Source organism: Lissotriton vulgaris, chromosome 5 (genome assembly GCF_964263255.1).
Source record: "Lissotriton vulgaris chromosome 5, aLisVul1.2, whole genome shotgun sequence".
Classification (NCBI taxonomy): domain Eukaryota; kingdom Metazoa; phylum Chordata; class Amphibia; order Caudata; family Salamandridae; genus Lissotriton; species Lissotriton vulgaris.
The window spans coordinates 1,595,962,181-1,595,982,315 of record NC_141693.1 but is presented as its reverse complement, the minus strand read 5'-3'; the positions used below and the strand labels follow the sequence as shown (position 1 = coordinate 1,595,982,315).

General features: G+C 40.7%; 1 protein-coding gene and 1 pseudogene across 1 annotated transcript in view; both read left to right on the top strand.

The window, feature by feature from the left end:
* IPO4 (importin 4) overlaps positions 1-20,135 on the top strand; it is a 2,281,504-nt gene that overhangs the window by 837,488 nt on the left and 1,423,881 nt on the right. The window lies entirely within an intron of this gene.
* On the top strand, positions 1,897-18,646 carry LOC147716771 (uncharacterized; annotated as a pseudogene).

Sequence of the window (20,135 nt, the reverse complement as noted above, 5' to 3'; positions counted from 1 at the left end):
CAGCACCAATATCGCCAACAGCAGCGCAAGGAGATTACAAATGTGCCATCTTCTTTGTTGAGGGACCTCCAGGGCATGTTGGAGGATTATAGGTGGAGATACCCAGAGACTCCAGTCACTCAACAAGTCCCAGAGGTTATTCCGCGTCCACGGTCGGGACGCCGGTTCGTAGGAGAGAGATTTTGCCGGAGCCTACTGCTAGGTCTCCACCACCGACGTCACATCACGATACCTCGGATGACGATCATGAGGATGGGGAAATTGCGGAACCAAGTGCAGAATGGAATGACTATTTTATCTCCTCACCTGCAACTCCTACGCCGAAACCAGTAGATTCTCCACTGGAGGACATCGGTGGGTTTCACAAGTTGATGGAAAGAGCCACTAAGAGATTTGCACTCACCATGACTGAGGATAAAGCGAAATGTTTTTTATACGACTTCGAAGACTCGTATCGCAAATCTGTGCGATCCTTGCCTATTGAGAGTCATATTTGGGAGGAAGGATTAAAAGTCATAGAGACGCCAGCTGCGGTGACGCCATTTCTGGCCAGACTAGATAAAAAGTATAAGGCACCCATGGATGCTCCAGCTTGCCTTAAAGGTCATCCCAAACCGGTTTATGTGATTACGCAGGCGGCGCAACAGAAATCCAGGAACCCATCTTCTCCGATCACAACACCTCCGGATAGAGAGGGCAGAAGGTTGGATAATGAAGAAAAACGTTTTTCCTTCATGTCGGCTCTGCTAGTGAAAGCAGCTAATGCCCTCACCATTTTGGGAAGGTACGACAGGTAGATGTGGTGTGACCTGTCTCCATACATTAACCAGGTGCCTGAACCAGAGAAGCAGGAGGCGAAGAAGATTCTCCTGGAAGGGGAGAGGACTTCGGCCGAAGTCATAGACTGCGCTATGGATATAGCGACCACAGCTTTTAGATCCTTGGGAGGAAGCAGCGGTCCTGCGCAGGCACGGATGGATGCGAGCAACGGCATTTAGGCCGGAGGTGCAAAACCAGATTTTAGACCTCCCTTTCAATGGAGAAGATCTGTTTGGGAAGCATATTGATGATACTCATGCAGAGTATCAAGAAGGATACCGATACAGCAAAGGCTCTGGGGACACTGCAATACAGAAAAAAACCCTTTTCGTGGCTCCAGGGGCAGAGGGCAGTCCTCGTATAGAGGAGGATACCAACAGTGGAGATATTATTCTTATTCTGCCTCGTCGCAGCCTTACCGGCAACAGTACAATCAGCGTCAATCGGGAGGATATACAAAATCAACTCCAAGAGGACGGGGTGGCTGGGGAAAGGACAACAACCGTCGGCAATGACAATCTCCATCTTCCGGCTATGTCAGATGCTCCCCTGGGTGGAAAGATTGCTCACTATCTTCACAATTGGCGGAAAATAACAACGGACCAATGGGTCCTCAAAATAGTGCAATTCGGTCATACCCTAGAATTTCTTCAAACGCCTCCTTGTACGCCACCGATGCACCAGAGAGCCAACCATCTGCATCAACTCCGGCAGGAGATTGGGACAATGCTCCGAAAGGGAGCAATAGAACCGGCACTGAAAGCCCAGGAAAACGAGGTGTTTTACTCCCGGTTTTTTCTTGTCAGGAAAAACAAGATCCAATGGCGCCCCATTCTGGATCTCAGATCCTTAAACACCTATCTCAAGAATCAATCTTTCAGGATGGTGTCTCTGCAGGACATCCTTCCGTTATTGAACCCAGGAGATCATATGACTACATTGGATCTACAAGACGCATATTTCCACGTGCCGATACATCCTGCACACACAGTACCTTCGGTTCTTAGTAGCCGGAAGACATTACCAATTCAGGGTACTGCCATTCGGCTTGAAGTCAGCACCGAGAGTATTCACGAAATGCCTGGCTCCAGTAGCGGCGGTGTTGAGGAAGCAAAGACATAAAATTTTTCCTGATCTTGAAGACTGGTTAGTCAAAGCACCATCAAAGGTACAGACCAGAGCGTCAACACAGGCCTGCATAGACTTGTTCGCCAAACTAGGATTGACCCTCCACGAGGGAAAGTCACACCTCCACCCAGCAAAAGTGATCACATTTCTGGGGGCAATATTTGACACTGAATGCAACAAGGCGTTCCCCTCCGAAGAAAGGCAACTGAGGATTGTGTCCCTCTTCCAAGACTTTGTAAAAAGAAAGTCTTTCAGTACGCAGGTACAAATCCTTGCTGGGCATGATGTCATCTTGTATTTCCCTGGTGCCTTGCTGCAGGTTAAGGATGCGCCCATGGCAGGAGTAGATCAATCTCCAATGGCATCAAGCGGAGGGATCCTTCGACAATACAATATGGGTGACACCAGTGATGGTACAGGCAGCAGAGTGGTGGACACAAAAAGGAAATGTGTCTCAAGGTCTAACGTTTCTGGCAAGAGCGGCTCCTCTAGTGGTGACTACGGATGCGTCTTTAGAAGGATGGGGAGCTTTCCTTCAGGACCTTCAAGTCAGCGGTCGTTGGAAGGTGCACAAGCAGCAATTGCACAGAAATCTGCTGGAGCTCAGAGCGATCCGCTTGGCATTACTAGCTTTTCTACCAAGGATAAGAGGTTCGCCAGTGTTGGTAAGAACAGACAACACTACGGTGATGCATTATGTGAACAAGCAAGGGGGAACAAGATCAATCTCCCTGTCTCAGGAAGCCCAGGAGATATGGGAATAGGCTCTTGTGCAAGGAATATAATTGGCAGCAGAACACCTCCCGGGGATCAAAACGTCAAGGCAGATACTCTCAGCAGACTCAAATCGTCCTGCCACGAATGGGAGCTGGACCAGGGGATCCTGGACAGCGTTTTTCGAAGATGGGGAACACCGATAGTGGACCTCTTCGCTACGAAGGAAAACAGGAAATGCCAGTACTTCGCAAGCTGGCTTCCCCAGAAGGGATCTTGGGGGAATGCGTTTTCCATGGCATGGTCCAGCGTCTTTGACTACGTTTTTCCTCCAATTCCTCTTCTTCCCCACGTACTGGTGAAGATCAAGAAAGAACCGTGCAGGCTGATCCTGATAGCCCCGTGGTGGGCCAGACAACACTGGTTCACGGAACTGCTGCTGCTGTCGGAGGACCGTCCAATTCGGTTGCATCCAATGCCATTGCTTCTGACAATGTCCAAGGGTCAGGTGCTCCATCCGGACCCGAAATCCTTGCGATTAGCAGCCTTTCTCCTGAACACTGTGTGTTTAGTCATCTGAACATCTCACATGAATGTAGGGAGATCCTGTCCAAAGCCAGAGTGGAGAGTACCAACAAAACCTACAGGATGAAATGGAAGAGGTTTTGTCTGTGATGTAAGAGGCATAACATTCACCCTCTTACTGCTGCACCTCATCAAATTATACCTTACATTCTGCTATTAGCAAAGTCAGGATTAGCACATGCTTCCATCAAGGTGCATTTGGCTGTGTTATCTCGCTACAGGAGGTCATCGTCAGGCCCATCCTTATGGTCATCAAGGATCATCAAGCAATTTATGAAGGGGATATTCAGGGTCTTTCCTCCAGTAAAGCCTCCACCACCACTATGGAATCTGAATATAGTACTTTCTCAATTGATGAAACCACCGTTTAAACCGATACACAGGGCGGACCTTAAGTTCTTGTCCTGGAAAGTGGCTCTTCTCATTGCATGGACTTCAGCTAGAAGAGTAGGTGAACTACAAGCGCTCACGATTCAGGAACCTTTCCTACAGTTTCAAGAGGATAGGATGATTCTCAGAACGAACCCGAAGTTCATTCGGAAGGTGCCAACTGACTTTCATCTGAGTGAACCGTTGGTGTTGAAACGTTTCTTTCCTCATCCGTCAACAGCAGCGGAAAGAGTATTACATTCACTGGACGTTCAAAGATGTATGAAGTTTTACTTGAAAGAAACGAAGGCTTTTCGCAAGTCTTCTCAGTTATTCGTTGCTTTCAGCGCTCCCAGGAAAGGTTTCCCGCTGTCATCAACCTGCTGGAAAGCCTCTGAATGCACGAGTTTGTGCCCATTCCACGAGGGCGGTGGCCACATCCACTGCACCATTCGGAGGAGTGCCAATCCAGGATATCTGCAGAGCAGCGACCTGGGCATCTGCGCACACCTTCACCAGGCACTAATGCTTGGAGGCAGCCGCAGAATCAGATGCTGCGGTGGGAGAGGCGGTACTTTGGAATATCATCCAGGAACGGTGAGACTTTTACATCCCTCCATCCGTAATTTCTCTTGTTTACAAAGTCACATTTTATATATGCGTGTGTGTATATATGTATATATATGTATATGTATATATATGTATATGTATATATATTCACTGAAAAAACCATAGGTTTCACACCAGTTATAGTTAGGAATTAGCATTTAAAAAACCTATTAAATTCACTGAAAAAACCATAGGTTTCACACCAGTTATAGATACCTTTACATTTTACTGACATAAAACCATTGAAATTCCCACGTTATAGTTAGTTGGACTCACTATAACTTGCGCGTGTAATGCACTGCTGAAGACATCACATATTACATCACTCATGACATGGTCAGTGACATCACTCATGACATCACTGATGACACCATCCAGTGAATGTGTGCCTTTCTGAAAAATAAACATGTTTTATATATGTATATGTAAAGGTCAATGGAAGAATAAATGTTTAAATAAGTGTCCTAATGGATGTTTTAAAAAAAAAAAATGATTGGTTAACTGGCTTATTAAGTGTATCATAGTGAATACATATATTAGCGAGTATTGTTTAAATATTTAAATGTTTGTATCAGTGTTTCACTTTGTGTATAAGTGGGTGCATGGGTTGGTGAGTAGCTACATGTGTGTTTATATGGGTTATTAGATGTTTTTTTAGTATAAGTGTCTGTATGATTTGGTGGGGGTGCTACTTAGCACACAGATGCATCAATGACTGACTCACTGTTTGTATGTGTTTTGAAGACTGCATATGTGCCGGACTGTATGGGTGAATGAGTGTGTATATGTATGTGTTAGTAAGTGAATGACTGTCTTACTAGTGTCTTTATCAGTAAGTACATATGTTTTAATTTATTATATGTGACTATTGGTGTATGTAAGTGAGTATATGTGAGAGTCAGATTGAAAGAGTTCTTGTTTAAATAAGTATGTGTTTCTATAAGTGATTGTTTAAGAGAATAAGTATGTGTACGTTTCCTTAGAAGTAAGGTGGTAGTGTGTGTATAGCTGTATATGCAAAAAATGGATGTTCAATATTTTATTTGCATGTGTGAATGTGTGTGAGCAACTTTTGGAAGACTGTCGGTGTGTTAACGGATGTATAGGTGTCTCACTACATATGATGAGTGAGTATATGTATGACTGACTATATAGAACTGTTGGTGAATGAGTGGATGTGTATGTAAATGGTGGAATTACTGAATTGGTTGTAACTGGTATAGGTATCTCCATTTTTTTGAAAAGGTTAGTTTCTATTTTTGAATGTGTTTCAAGGGTTACTTTACAGTAAAAGGAGGTCAGTCTCTCTGTCACAAGGATGGTGTCATCAGTGATGTCATGAGTGATGTCACTGACCATGTCATGAGTGATGTAATATGTGATGTCATCAGCAGTGCATTACACGCGCAAGTTATAGTGAGTCCAACTAACTATAAAGCGTGAATTTCAATGGTTTTATGTCAGTAAAATTTCCAGGTTACTATAACTGGTGTGAAACCTATGTTTTTTTCAGTGAATTTCAAAGTTTTTTTTAATGCTAATTCCTAACTAAAAGTCTCACTTTATAAGTAAGACTGTTAGCGCTCTAGTTGTTCTTTAGAACACTCTGGTACATACTATCATTGGGCTATAGTTGCGCTACATCTGGCTGATATTTGGGCTACATTTGTATTTTTTTGTCTCTGTGGCCATCTTTGGGCTACATTGTGCTACATTCGGCTACATTTGGGCTCTAACATCTATATAGCCCAATGTAGCCCAATATATATTTTTTAAAAGTTAATTTTCTTGAAAACAACTGGAGCATATATCTTGAGACATAGCAAATGCACATCGGGCTACCAGTCCTTACAATTTTTTTTTTATATATATATATATATATTTTTTTTGTCTTGGAGCGCTCCCGGTGCGTGCCCCGGAAAGCGTAGTATTTTGAAGCGAACCGGGAAGCGTCCCGTTAGCGCCAATGCCGCGATCGAAAACATTGTGTCGCGTAAGCGTGAAGAATCGCGTAGCCGCGCGACGCGTCTTATGACGCGCTGCGTAAACTCACCCGGAAGCGCTCTGCTCCGCGGCGCGGCCCAGGGTGCGTAACGTAAGCGCGCCGGAACGCGTAACGTAAGCGCATCGGGTCATGTGACTTGAAAATAACACTTTTCATTGGTTATCATCATTTTTTCCTCCAAATAATGAAAGCCCCCTCCTTTTTTCCTCATTCTTACTTTCTTCATTGAGAGAGCAAGAGCTATTTTTGAGGAAACAATGGCATCACTTGTTGCTGCAGCTGGTGCACCCCCACCACCACCAAGAAAAGAAGGTCCACCACCACAGTTTCTTGGAGGACAAGAAGAAGAGGAGGAGGAAGAAGAGGAGGAGGATCAACAACAAAGGCGCTTCCTCCCTGAAGAACCAAGACAAAGGCACGTTAAAGTGCACTTCATTTGGCAATTCTTTTCATTTCCAGATGACCAGAAAAAGGTGAACGCCCCCAAAGTCACCTGTCTTATTTGTGACAAAGTTCTCTCCAGGGGCAATCCCTTAAAGAAATATTCTTTTGGTAATTTTACCATGATCCGCCACATGGAGAGGTGGCATCCCAATAATTTAGCCCAGGCTGAAGTCCAGGAACTTCGAAACAACCCACCCCCTGTGTCCAGCATTTCCTTTTCTGTACCCTCACTTTCTGGTCCTGAAGAACGCCAAATGGTGCCAAATATTCAGCCAAAATTTGGCAAGCTCAAATTTGTTTGTATTTTCTGTGGCAAAACATTATGCCATGGTGAACTTAGCGTCACCTTAATAAATAATGCTGTAGTCAACCACCAATGCAGCAAGGAAAGAAAACAGTAATTAATTTCTTTTTTTTTTGCTCCTGTTGAGCCATTTCCAATTCCCTGTTTTTTGTTTGTTCCCTTAAAAAAAAAAGCAAAAATATAAAATGGTTCAAAAACACAAAAAAATAAATAATGTTCAGAAAAATAAAAAAAAATATACAACAACAAAAAGAATAAAAAAAGTTCTTTTCAGAACTACCTCCCATTTATAAAATATTGGCAAAAATTTTAAACTCTGGCATTCTTTTTTCTCTTTTGTGCACTCCCCGGTGCACGTACTTATTTATTTTTTTTGCCCCGCGAGGCCCTTTTATAGCCCCCACATCAAACCTAGGGGATCAGGGGGGTCTACCCTGCCCCCTTAAGGTCATTTCCCCCTTTGTTTTGGCCACCTCCGGACTGTTTCGAATGTTTACAGACACCCAAGAACCAATTAGCTTTCTGCGCGCAAGTTGCGTGACGCGCCCGGAGCGCGTACCGGGGCGCTGTCATAGATATATATATTTTTTTGAACCTAAATTACTCAAAATCCACTGAAGCACATATCTAGAGACATAGCAAAGGCACATCGGGCTACCAGTCTCTACAATTTTGCCAAGTTTGGTGGAAATCCATTCAGCCGTTCGGCTAAAAGTGAGGTTGACCGCCCTATGGAAATTAACATGGGGAAAACACTTTTTGGGACCCCCCCTTTCTCAGCCCCCGCTTGACAAATCCCCCCCAAACTTTCAGGGAAGGACCAGGGCGCCGCGAGGCCATTTTGAAGAAATTTTCAGGCAGATTCGTCAACCGGCGCCAAAGTTATCCCAAATAGGATTTTTTTCAATGTTAAATCTCAAAATTCTAACTATAACTACCTACTGGCGACCGCCAGTAGGATATATATATATATATATATATATATATATATATATATATACATATATATATATATATATATATATATTGAAAAAAACATTGAAATTCCCCCGTTATAGTTAATTCAGCTAACTATAACTCGTGCGCCCGCAATGCATAGCTGATGACTTCACATATTACATCACTCATGACATGGTCAGTGACATCACTCATGACATGGTCAGTGACATCATCCAGTGAATGGGTTAGTTCTGAAAATTAAATGTTTTATATATGTATATCTGAAGGTTGATGGAAGAAGAATTGAGTATATAAGTGTATAAATGGCTGCTTTTTTGGTGAACAATAGATTAAGTATATCTTAATGAGTACATGGGTTAGTGAGTAAAGTTTGAATATATACATATCTGTATGTCTTTCAGTTTCTTTGTAAGTGGCTGCATGTGTTGGTGAGTAGCTAGATGAGTGATACATAATGTCTATATAGGTTATTGTTTGTTAGTTTGATTATTAGTTGGAGTGTCTGAGTGTCTAAGTGTCAATATGCTTCGTTGGGAGATCTTACGTAGTGCATAGATGCATGAATGAGTGACTTACTGTTTTTATGTGTTGTAGGCAGCATATGTGCTGGACTGTATGGGTGAATGAGTGTGGTGAATAGATATATAGGTTATTTGTTTTATTTCTGTATGAGTGTATATATGACTAAGTGAATGAATAACTGTTTTAATAGTGTATTTCTGAGTAAGTACATATGTTTTAAACTAGTACATATAAGTTGTGTGAGTAACTCTATGGTTGAGTGTCGGTGTGTAACAGGATGATTAGGATGTATCAGTGTATAAGAACATATGATGGCTGAATACATATGAGTGACTGTATATAATATATGAGTGACTGTATATGTCTGTTGATGAATAAGTGGTTGTGTATATAGATTTTCAAATGACTAAATAGGTGTGTTCTGAGTGGCATTGGTATGGCTATTGTATTGATAATGCTATTTTCTATTTTTGAGTGTGTGTAATAGAGGTTATATTAGGGTGAATGAAGGTCTGCCACTCTTCCACAAGGATGATGTCATCAGTGATGTAATTTGAGATGTCATCAGTGATGTCATGAGTGATGTCACTGACCACGTCATGAGTGAGTCATCAGCAGTGCATTGCAGGCGCTCGAGTTATAGTTAGCTGAAGTAACTATAACGTGGGAATTTCAATGGTTTTATATGAGTGAAATGTCCAGCTAACTATAACATGTGTCAAACCTATGGTTTTTTCATTGAATTTCAAAGGTTTTGTAAAAGCTATTCCCTAACTATAACGTGTGTAAAACCTATGGTTTTTTCAGTGAATTTCAAAGGTTTTTTAAATGCTACTTCCTAACTATAACGTGTTTGAAACCGATGGTTTTTTCAGTGAATTTCAAAGGTTTTTTAAATGCTAATTCTTAACTATATCGTGACTGCAACCTATAGTTTTTTCAATGAATTTCGGCATATGTTTTCATCAATCAATCAATCAGTGACACTTATAGAGCGCGCTACATACCCGTTGGGTCTCAAGGCGCTGGGGGGGGGGGGGTGCCTCTACTGCTCGAACAGCCAGGTCTTCAGCTTCTTCCTGAAGGAGAGGTGGTCTTGGGTCAGGCGCAGGTCGGGAGGGAGGGAGTTCCAGGTCTTGGCGGCCAGGTAGGAGAAGGACCTTCCTCCTGTAGTCGCTCTTCGGATGCGGGGGACGGCGGCGAGGGCGTGGTTGGCTGATCGGAGGTGGCGTTTGGGAGCGTAGAAGTTGATCCGGCTGTTGAGGTAGCTCGGGCCTTGGTCGTGTAGGGCTTTGTGTGCGTGGGTGAGGAGGCGGAAGGTGATTCTTTTGTTGACGGGGAGCCAGTGAAGGTCTCTCAGATGTCCGGTGATGTGGCTGGTTCGTGGGATGTCGAGGATGAGTCTGGCTGAGGCGTTCTGGATCCGCTGGAGCCTCTTCTGGAGCTTGGCGGTGGTACCGGCGTAGAGGGCATTGCCGTAGTCCAGTCGGCTGGTGACGAGGGCCTGGGTGACGGTCTTCCTGGTCTCGGTGGGGATCCACCAGAAGATCTTCTGTAGCATGCGTAGGATGTTGAAGCACGCCGAGGAGACGTTGTTGACTTGCCTGGTCATGGAGAGGGAGGAGTCCAGGATGAAGCCCAGGTTGCGTGCATGGTCTGTCGGTTTGGGTGCGGTGCCCAGGGCGGGAGGCCACCAGGAGTCGTCCCAGGCGGAGGGTGAAGAGCCCAGGATGAGGACCTCCGTCTTGTCAGAGTTCAGTTTCAGGCGGCTGGTCGTCATCCACTCGGCTACCTCTTTCATCCCTTCGTGCAGGTTGGCTCTGGCGGAGGCGGGGTCGTTGGTCAGGGAGAGGATCAGCTGGGTGTCGGCGTAGGAGATTATGCTGAGGTTGTGTTTGCGTGCGATGGCCGCGAGGGGGCTCATGTAGACGTTGAAGAGGGTGGGGCTCAGAGATGATCCTTGAGGGACGCCGCAGATGACTTCGGAGGCCTCTGACTTGTACGGTGGTAGGCGGACTCTCTGTGTTCTTCCGTCGAGGAAGGAGATGATCCATTCCAGCGCCTTGTCCTGGATTCCGATGTTGCTGAGGCGCTGTACTAGGGTGCGGTGGCAGACCGTGTCGAATGCCGCAGAGAGGTCTAGGAGGATGAGGGCCGCTGTTTCTCCATTGTCCATCAGGGCTCGAATGTCATCGGTGGCGGCGATGAGGGCGGTCTCGGGTGCTGTGATTGGCTCTGAAGCCGGACTGTGAGGGGTCGAGGGATCCGTTCGTCTCGAGGAAGGCGGCCATCTGCTTGTTGACGGTCTTCTCGATGACTTTGGCTGGAAACGGGAGGAGCGAGATGGGGCGGTTTTCTTGACTGGTGGAGTTGTTTAGGGACTCCCTGAAAAGCTCTAGGGGGATCAGGGAGTGTCTACCTTGCTTCCTTTTTGTGTTTTAAAACATTTGTTATTAGAGCAATACGCCGTTTTAAACCGGAGTGCGCGACCGGGTGCACGCACCCCGCTATATTTTTTAAAAATAAATTGGGTTTTTCGACCCATCGAGATTCTTCTTAGACCCCCTGAGAAGCTGTAATAGGTCAAGGAGTGTCTACCTTGCCTTCTTTTTAACGTTTTGAAACTTTTAAGTAAATGGAGCAGAATGCCTTTTTAAACTGCAGTGCGCGACCGGGTGCGCGCACCCCGCTATATTTTTAAGAATAAAAAAGGTTTTATGGTTTATCGAGATTCTTTTTGGACCCCCCTGAGAAGGTGTACGGGGTCAGGGAGTGTCTACCTTGCCTCCTTTTCACGTTTTGAAACTTCTGTTAATTAGAGCGATAGACCATTTCCAAACTACGTACGTGACCGGGTAATCTCACCGCTTAGACATCCTGATGCGCGCATGTCAAGTCATGTGACTCGAAAACAACACTTTCTATTGGTTCATAGTAGTTTCTGTTCTGGAATTTTCAACAACCCCACCTACTTCCCTCACTATCTTTTTTACTCTCACAGAGGAAGAACCCTTTACATCTTTCCGGAGACTTTTGTGAAATGGCTGCCGCACAGAATTAATCTTCTGAATCTGAGGAAAATTATCGTCTGTCTCTAACAAAAAAGAAGGAATCTTTCATCTGGAAATTTTTTACTTATCCTGAGGATCAAAAAAAAGTGAATGCCCCGAAAGTCACTTGCACATTATGTAACACTGTTCTTTCAAGAGGGAATCCTTCAAAAAGTATTCCTTTTCGATACATACGATGATGAGGCATGTCAGACAAGTGCACCCTGTGGAATTTGCACACGCATCTACAAGAGCTCTGGCAACACAACTACTACCAGCTGACCAGCTGCGGCCAGCACATCATCGACCTGCATCTCCATCCACTGCACAGTTGGACTCAAGACCATTCTTGTCAAGAGTGCATATGAGATGCAACTTGTGTTTTCAAATTATTGTGTACGGGGAGCAGAGCCTCACTCTGATTGAGAAAAGTATTAATGAACATCAATGCTCCCAGAAAAGATACATTTTTCCAAAGTTTCGATCTATTTTCTTCCTGTTGAACAGTTTTGCAGTTGAAGATTTCGGTTCCTGTTGAAAAAATCAAAAACAATATAAAACTTGTCAAAAAAAAAAAAGAAAAAAAAGTTGTTTTCAGAACTAACTAATTGTACCAAAAAGAGCTCTATTAACAATCTGAAGTATCGCCGCTTTCTCAGCACAATTACCCAAGATAGCGGCGATACTTGGGTCATATTATCAAGGAGACGTGATACGTGATCGTCGCTTTTATCGGTAGGACACTGCCGATAAAGCGACGATAATGGCCTTCATAATATGTTCCATGAATTCCAATGAAACCTATGTTAGATGTGTTTACATCTAACATTAGGTTCGATTTCAATTCATAGAGCATATTATCAAGGCCATTATCGCCGCTATATCGGCAGTTTCCTGCCGATAAAAGCGGCGATAATGTATTGCCTATCCTTGGCAATATGCCCCACAGCACCTTATTAAAAAGGGCATTAGAACGCCTGCCATAAGACCACTTTGCATGTCTGCCGCACAGATCGTTATTGACATGCAAAGTGGGCGTACGTCCAACCACATGCAAAATGTGGTTGGAGGCGAAAAGACCCTATCACGAAGACAGGCGTTGAGAGAAAAAGAGATGGAATAAACTTGTTTATCGTAGGTCTTCAAAGGCCTGCTCTGATCAAGCGTTCGGCATCGTTAACATGGGGGTGTGGATCATAAAACTGAATCCCCCCGCCCTTATTAACAAGGCACACATTAGCGCGTGAAAGCAACGCTTGTTTTCACGCGGTAATGTTAACTGCCGCCGGCTGTTACAGGATTTACTATCGCCTATTTGGTCGCATTGATAATAACGCGCTAACACCGCGAAAAAATCTGGCAATAGCCGGCGATGGTCAAATGTGCGATGTGCGTTCTTTAACACACATCTTGCTAATATGCCCCTGTGTCATCTTTCTTATCAATTAATCTGTAGTGTTTAAATAAGTAAATGAAATTAATGAGAAAAAATACAGTGAGGGACTGACGAAATGAGTAAGGTAAAAGAAGTGTAGTGATTGAAGAAAGTGAAGTAAAAGAGTGACTAAAACAAGGGGGCTAATGTATGTTACATGGCGCATCTCTGCAAATCATCAAGGATGCACCATTGACCTACGACAAGAAAAACCACCTGTGCACCACCATTGATGTATCTCATTTACAATGTGGCACACCATGGGGAAAAACAGAACACATGTGTGACGCATCTGTGCCGTAAAGGTGTTGCATTGTTGGAGTTGCATCGCATGAACAATGTAGCTTCAGCAATGCTCCTGGTGGGCCCATTAAACTAATGCTGCTACAAGCCTTACGCCTGCTTCAAGCACGTGCAGAGTTTTCACATAGCATTGGCCTAAGTGATTGAGTAAAATCTTGTAGATTTCACTCACCCACTCTTAGCAGACGTTCCTGCGCAGGAACGTCCCCCCCCCTGTACCAGAACGCCTCCTTAAGGCACAGGTCTTTACAACATAACACATCTCACAGATATATCAAGTTGTATATATTCCACACCATGGTGCATCTTTTGCACCGCTGCTGCATCACAAAAGTGACGCTATAGCGGCGCAAAAGAGACATAAAGGACTTGTAAATGTGCCCCAAGATGTTTAAAGATAGAGTAGCGAATTGAGGGAAATTAAGAATTAGGAGAAAAGCAGTATGGAAAAAAGAGCAAAATGTGAAGAAGTCACAAAAGGGGACTGAGGATGCACATATGGAAGAAGACTAAGGTAGAAGAGAGATATATAGAGTAGGGTTAGGGGAGTGAAGGTAAAACACATAGAAAGATGTTGAAGGAAGGAGATTTGAGGATGATAAAAAGGAGGTAAGTGAAAGTGAAGAGTGGGAAATAACTGATTTAAAAATTGATTAATAGAATGAAGGGACTTAGGAAACCGTAGAGACGGAATACAACAGAGACACAGATTTATATTACCCAACACATCTATGAAAAATAGCATAGATACGCCAGGAAAAACGCGACGTACAAGTTAATCTTTGCACCAATCCTGATGGACTGCATTTCCAAATCAGTTTTATCATTTCGGAGGAATAAACAGATGCGTATCAGATCTAGGGCTGAAAGTTGACAGTGTTTAAATTGTGTTCCATGCACGACGCAACTCCAGCAGTTTTCAAACTTGTTCTATCTGTAACGTGGTACATCAGCCTTTAGTTACGTCAATAGCTCCAATGTTTTCACACATCAGCGTTGGTGAAGTGACTCAGTAAAATGTTGAAGATTTCATAAAATCCCTTTTTAAGGGGCTTCTTGTGACAGAACAGCCAGTCCTGCGTGGAAGTGCTCACATAGAACATGCCACTGGTTTGACCAGGATAGAAAAAGAAGTAAGATAGTGATGGAAAAGTATTTTTATTATTTATACTTACCCAAGAAATAGTAACAAAGAAATAGTAAACTTCTTTAAAAAACATAGTATCTGTGTAAGAAAAGTAAAAATAAGGTTATAATATACATTTCATAAAACAAAACAAAGTAGGAGTGAATGAAACAAAGAGAAAGAAAGGAAGAGTGAGGGAGAGAGAGAGACAGACAGAATGTGTAGTATATAAATCAATGACTAAGATAATTAATTGAAAGAGATAATGGCACTGAAGGAATGACTGTGTAAAGGAAAGTATAGTGAGAGAAAATGAGAGTATGATGAGTGATAGTAGACGAAACAAACAATCTTTAAAAGAAACAGACTAAGAGTACGGGAATGTGTTAAGGAGATAGATAAAATATAGGAAGAACACTAAGAGAAACAGAGTGAAAAAGGGTGAGTAACAGAAGATAAACGGGGTAGAAACAGACAAGGACTGTAAGGGACAGATAAACAGAAATGAAGTAGGGTAAGAGAACTTAAGTATAGATTTAAGTTTGGGAAATGAGCATAAGTGATGGAAGCAGAGTAAGGGCACAAATATTAAGGCACGGTAAGAGAAAGGAATTAAGATTGAGGAAACAAAGGTGATAGAGGGTCGATAAAGGTGAGTCACCATGAGACAACGGGAGTAACAAACTGAAAAGATAGACAGGGTGAAGGAAATAGTGACAGAAAAGATGTGAGAGAAGCAGGAAAGAAAATTAAACAACCAAAAATGTGGATGAGTTAAAGGGAGTGAGCGTGAGAGAACGGCACTGACAAAGGAAGGAGATGAAAGGAGTAAGGATAAGAGAGAGGGAGAGAGAGAACTATAGGGAGAAATATAAATAAGATACTAATGAATTTTTTTTCTTATTAGTCGTACTTACCTTATAAATGTAATATCTGTGGAAGACAATAAACAAATCTGTTCTAATAAATATTTCTAAATCCAATCTAACAAAATAACTTGGACAACATATTACATGGTTTATTTTTGCTGTCCTCAGAATATATTGATTTTCACTATAAGCAGTGATTTAAATAGTACTCATCATATGACAGCGGGCAAAAAACCCACAATCAAAATGATTGTGTTTAAAAAAAAAAAAACCTGTACAATATCTCTATGCATAATGTAATTACTTGAAAAAAACATGTCTTAAATGTTTTTCTCTAATTCGCAATTTCTTGAGAAAGGACACTACATCTTCAACAGTTACAAACTAATTAAACCATACCACTTACTTTTAAATACCTCTCCATAAACTTCCGTGCAAGTATGTTCTAAGAACATTTATCTCCAGTACTCATTTTGTTGTCTCATACTTTTCCGCGTGGCCAAATAGCATGAGTAAACTCCTTATTTTCCCAAATTACTTAATTGTACTCTTATCCATGCTTTTCTCGACCTTTCGAGTGAAAATTCCAACGTGTTCTGTACCATCAAACATTAATTAAACCTGTACCTGATACTATCACTATGCCAAATACAAGTTTCATTTCTAAATTTGCACACCCTCAGTCACACGATATTTCTAAACAGTTTCTTTTCCTTACAGTATTAATCTTCCTACACCAAGTAATTTTACTAAAATTTGGGTTTCAAAAATAGCAGATAAGAATTTTTTAAGTCAAACGTTTCTCAAAAGTCAATTGACTATCATTGCAGTGCGTCCAGCCTATTGGAGACTTCAAATAAGCTGGGTAATGTCCTGATGATGTTGAAGGACCTTCATGAAAGATAATTGCTACAGTTACAAATGTTCTTCTAGAAATAGATATTTGAGAAGCCACAAAATTTTTAATTAAAGTTGACAATTTACTTCCATCAGCTCTGCATCGTTGAAACATTAAAATTACATACTGTCCATATCTGTGGATAAATAATGTTGATAACATTTCTGAGTTACATTGAGAGCAGACCATGTTTTGAAGCGCATCTTTAACTAGTTTATTAAAGGACACTGCTTTACAGTTTGGTAATGTTAAATATATAAATCTTTCTGTGTATGTCAGTACTACTTGAAAATGAACAATTATCGCAATTATGTTGCCATTTATAAGAAAGGCCAAAAAGACTATCAATATCTACACCTTCATCTTCCAAAACTGTAAGCATATGCATAATAAATTTCTGACAATCTTCCTGAATATTCTGAGAAAATTGATTTAGTCCAGCACATATGTCTAAAACATTCCGTAGTTCTGAAACACTTGCTACTTCACTATTATCACTGCTACATTTTTCAGAGACAGAATTTAATGAACAACAAAATGTTTGCTCCCGATTTTGTACAATCTGTTGCTGTAAAGTTTTAAGAAAAAAACATTAACCACTAAAGTTGCATGGCAGTTGACACCAGAACTGATTTCAAATTTAAATCCAACAATCTCTTCAATAGTAACCTTTTTCTTTCTGCTACCAATGACAGCTTCATCTTTTTTTCTTCGTTTCTCTACTACTTCACTACATTTTTCCTCATATCTCCTTTTTTGACCTACCATACACTTTTCAATTAAAGGATATTGAGGTAAACATGGAGCATATTCTCTTCTTAACCTATTAAACTCCTTCACACAATTTAGATGTGCACTAATCTTTGTCTCATCAAAATCAATTAGATAAAGTCCAGATAAAGTTCTAACTCGAGATAAAGCAACATAGGCCATACCCTCTTTGAATACAGTGCTTCCAATATTTACCAAAGCACTATCTACACTTAAACCTTGAAATTTGTGAATAGTCACTGCATATGCCAAACAAATAGGAAATTGTTTCCGACAGACATACTCGTCTTTCACAAGCAAAAAACGAGTTGAACAACAACAGAATTGTTACACTTCCTCAATTCCATCAAATTTAATTCTTAAAAATTCAATCTCATCACTATTTGGGTAATTCACAAAACCAACATTACCCATTGCTCCATTCACCAAACCTCTTTCTACATGTAAATTTCTCCGTAAAATAATCCAACAATTTAAACATACATACAGATTCTTTTCTAAGCCAGCAGTTTTAGATATAGATTTCTGTAGAGAATCCAATTTTAACTTCAACCTTTCTGACAAAATAATAGTACTTCCTTCATGCTCTATTCTATCTTTAGCTTCCAGTTTCTTAATTTGTTGATTTTCTAACTTCAACATTTTTTCATTGAACACTGAACATTCTTGTAGAGTTGGCATCAAGCATATGACAGACTTATCTTCTGCCTCTTTAGTATATATTTTCTCAGCTACCTTATCTTCATTGGGAAACCAATTGGAAAGTAATCGTGTTTGTAAAGTTTCTTTTGCATCTTCACTTAGTTTTCCAATTCTTATATCTTGAAGAATATTTCCATATTTAGTATCCTTTGCCTGTCGCATATTTTGAATGAGTTCAGTATATTTGAAATGTGACCATATATTAACATTTCCAATACTGCCCAGGCACTTTCTGGTGTCTTCATGTGTAACAGTTTCAAATACAGGTTGTCCTTTTACAGGAGTTACCTGCAGTAGATCTCCAAAAACTATGACATGTTTGCCTCCAAATAACACATCATACTCTGTTTTAAGAATCTGTTGCATTCTTAAATGCACAAAGGCAAGCATTACATTTGATACCATGCTTACCTCATCAATAATTAGAAGTTTAATTTTTTTAAGGACTCTAGAAACTTCACAACAAGCTTCTCCAGATAGCCTGTGATATTGTAATTTATTTTCATGTTCAACTGGCAGCATCAATAAACGATGTAAAGTAATACCTTTAATATTATGTGCTGCCAATCCAGTTGGAGCAGTAACAACACAAGAGTTTTGACTGAGTTCTTTGCTGTAGATATGTGGCAATTACTTTAATTAGAAAACTTTTACCAGCTCCAGCTTCTCCACTTTTTATCCGTCCTTTGTTGATTACGTAATTCTTCTAATTCTGTTCTCTTCGAATGGTATGTCCGTTTATACTGCTTTCTTTTTTCATTTCTGGTCGGCATACTGATTTATGTTTGTGATAAAAATGACAATCTGTTAAGAAAAAAGTAAAAAAATCTTATAGACCTCTACTAGCATATAACATAGAAATTATAACCAATGGTTTACTTTATAAGTAAAATAAAGACAAAGCAACAGACTCTGAACAGATTAGGAAATCATGTTGTGAATGCTGTTTCTAACTTTGACAGTCCATAGCTGTGTCAACATTATTGACGTATTTTCTGATAATAATTTTTCAGGCTTAAGAACAGTACACTGATTTTCAGGCGCTGTAGGTGATCATAGTGCAATTAATATTTTTGACTATAATCTCTAACACACTTCATCAAAACATTTATTCTCATTCTCATAAAGCAGACCAACGATGAATAGTAGAAGAAAACTGACTTGAGGAATGTTTTTATATCAAAAATAATTTTATTCATTTAAAAATTCATATTCTAGTAATACTTGTGACATAATTTCATCAGGTTCTTCTCCTTCATAATCAAAATTCTGATCTTCCAAAATCTCTTCTTCCCCTTCTAATTCTTCCACCATTTCTAAATATGCACTGTCCAAAGTGTCCATAAAATCCTCAATTTTAGTGTCTATATCCTCTTCAAAAACTCCATTTAATAATTCCTCAAAAGTCATTGGCAATTTCGAAATGCAAATCAATGCTCTCTGAATGATTTTCCATTTTACAAATTAGATTTTCTTGTTGATCCTTTCAAAAAAATATAAAGACTAAATTATCTTTTTCATGAATAGATAACTAAAAAGTACCTTTACTAATTTTTTAAGTGCATACATTATCATACTTTGAAACACATTAACTACATAGATTAAGGTAGCACCTCCCTCTTCTTTGAAAACAAACACACTGTGATCCTAGACATTAACACTATCCCTTTTAATTTTTTTAAATAACTACGGCAGTGAAAAGACATCATATTGTGAAATTTGTTTTTAGGTTTTCTGGACTGTAGAACTGTTGAAAGACTATAATTTATTTGTAGGGATCGATTTTCTGAGTTTACCACTATAAACTGCCATTCAAACTGTATACAGTCTGAAAGTGGGACTCACAATGTACACATCAAACAATTGACTAAACGGATAACTACTTGCCACAGAGACAGTTGCTTTTACCTTTCAACAGCATACTCAGCATCTGAATTTCACAGCATGTACAAAATTTCATGCTAACCATGAGCATCCATATCATAATAGACCTCTGCAAATGCATATAAAAGGGTGCTGACAAATGGTACAGCCACAGATATGCAGAGAAGATTCCCAACACACCAACAGCCATATCGTAATACACCTCTGTAAATGATGCAGAAGAACGAGTGCACACAGATGGTACAGCATGAGTTAGAGAGATAATGAAGACTTAGCACAAATTAATGCACGCAGACAGTAAACTGTTAGTCGAATGATAGATGAAGCAGAACTGCAAAGAAAAGAACACATGGACCAGGCCCATAAAAAGATAGAGCCAACAGACAGTAAAATAGTATGACAAAATACATATGTAGTGCAAGCAGATACAGACATGGTACAAATAGAAGATAAAATGCTACAGCAGAAGAGAAGTAGTGCAAACATTCTGAACAATGTTGCTTATTATTTTAATCTGCACAAAAATAAATTCCCTTCAAAAAATACCAACTCACCTTTAAAAATGGTTTTGAACGTTGAATACTCTATTGAGTACAATGCAGATTCTTGCTTTTCAGCAGCAAACACTATAAAAAAGA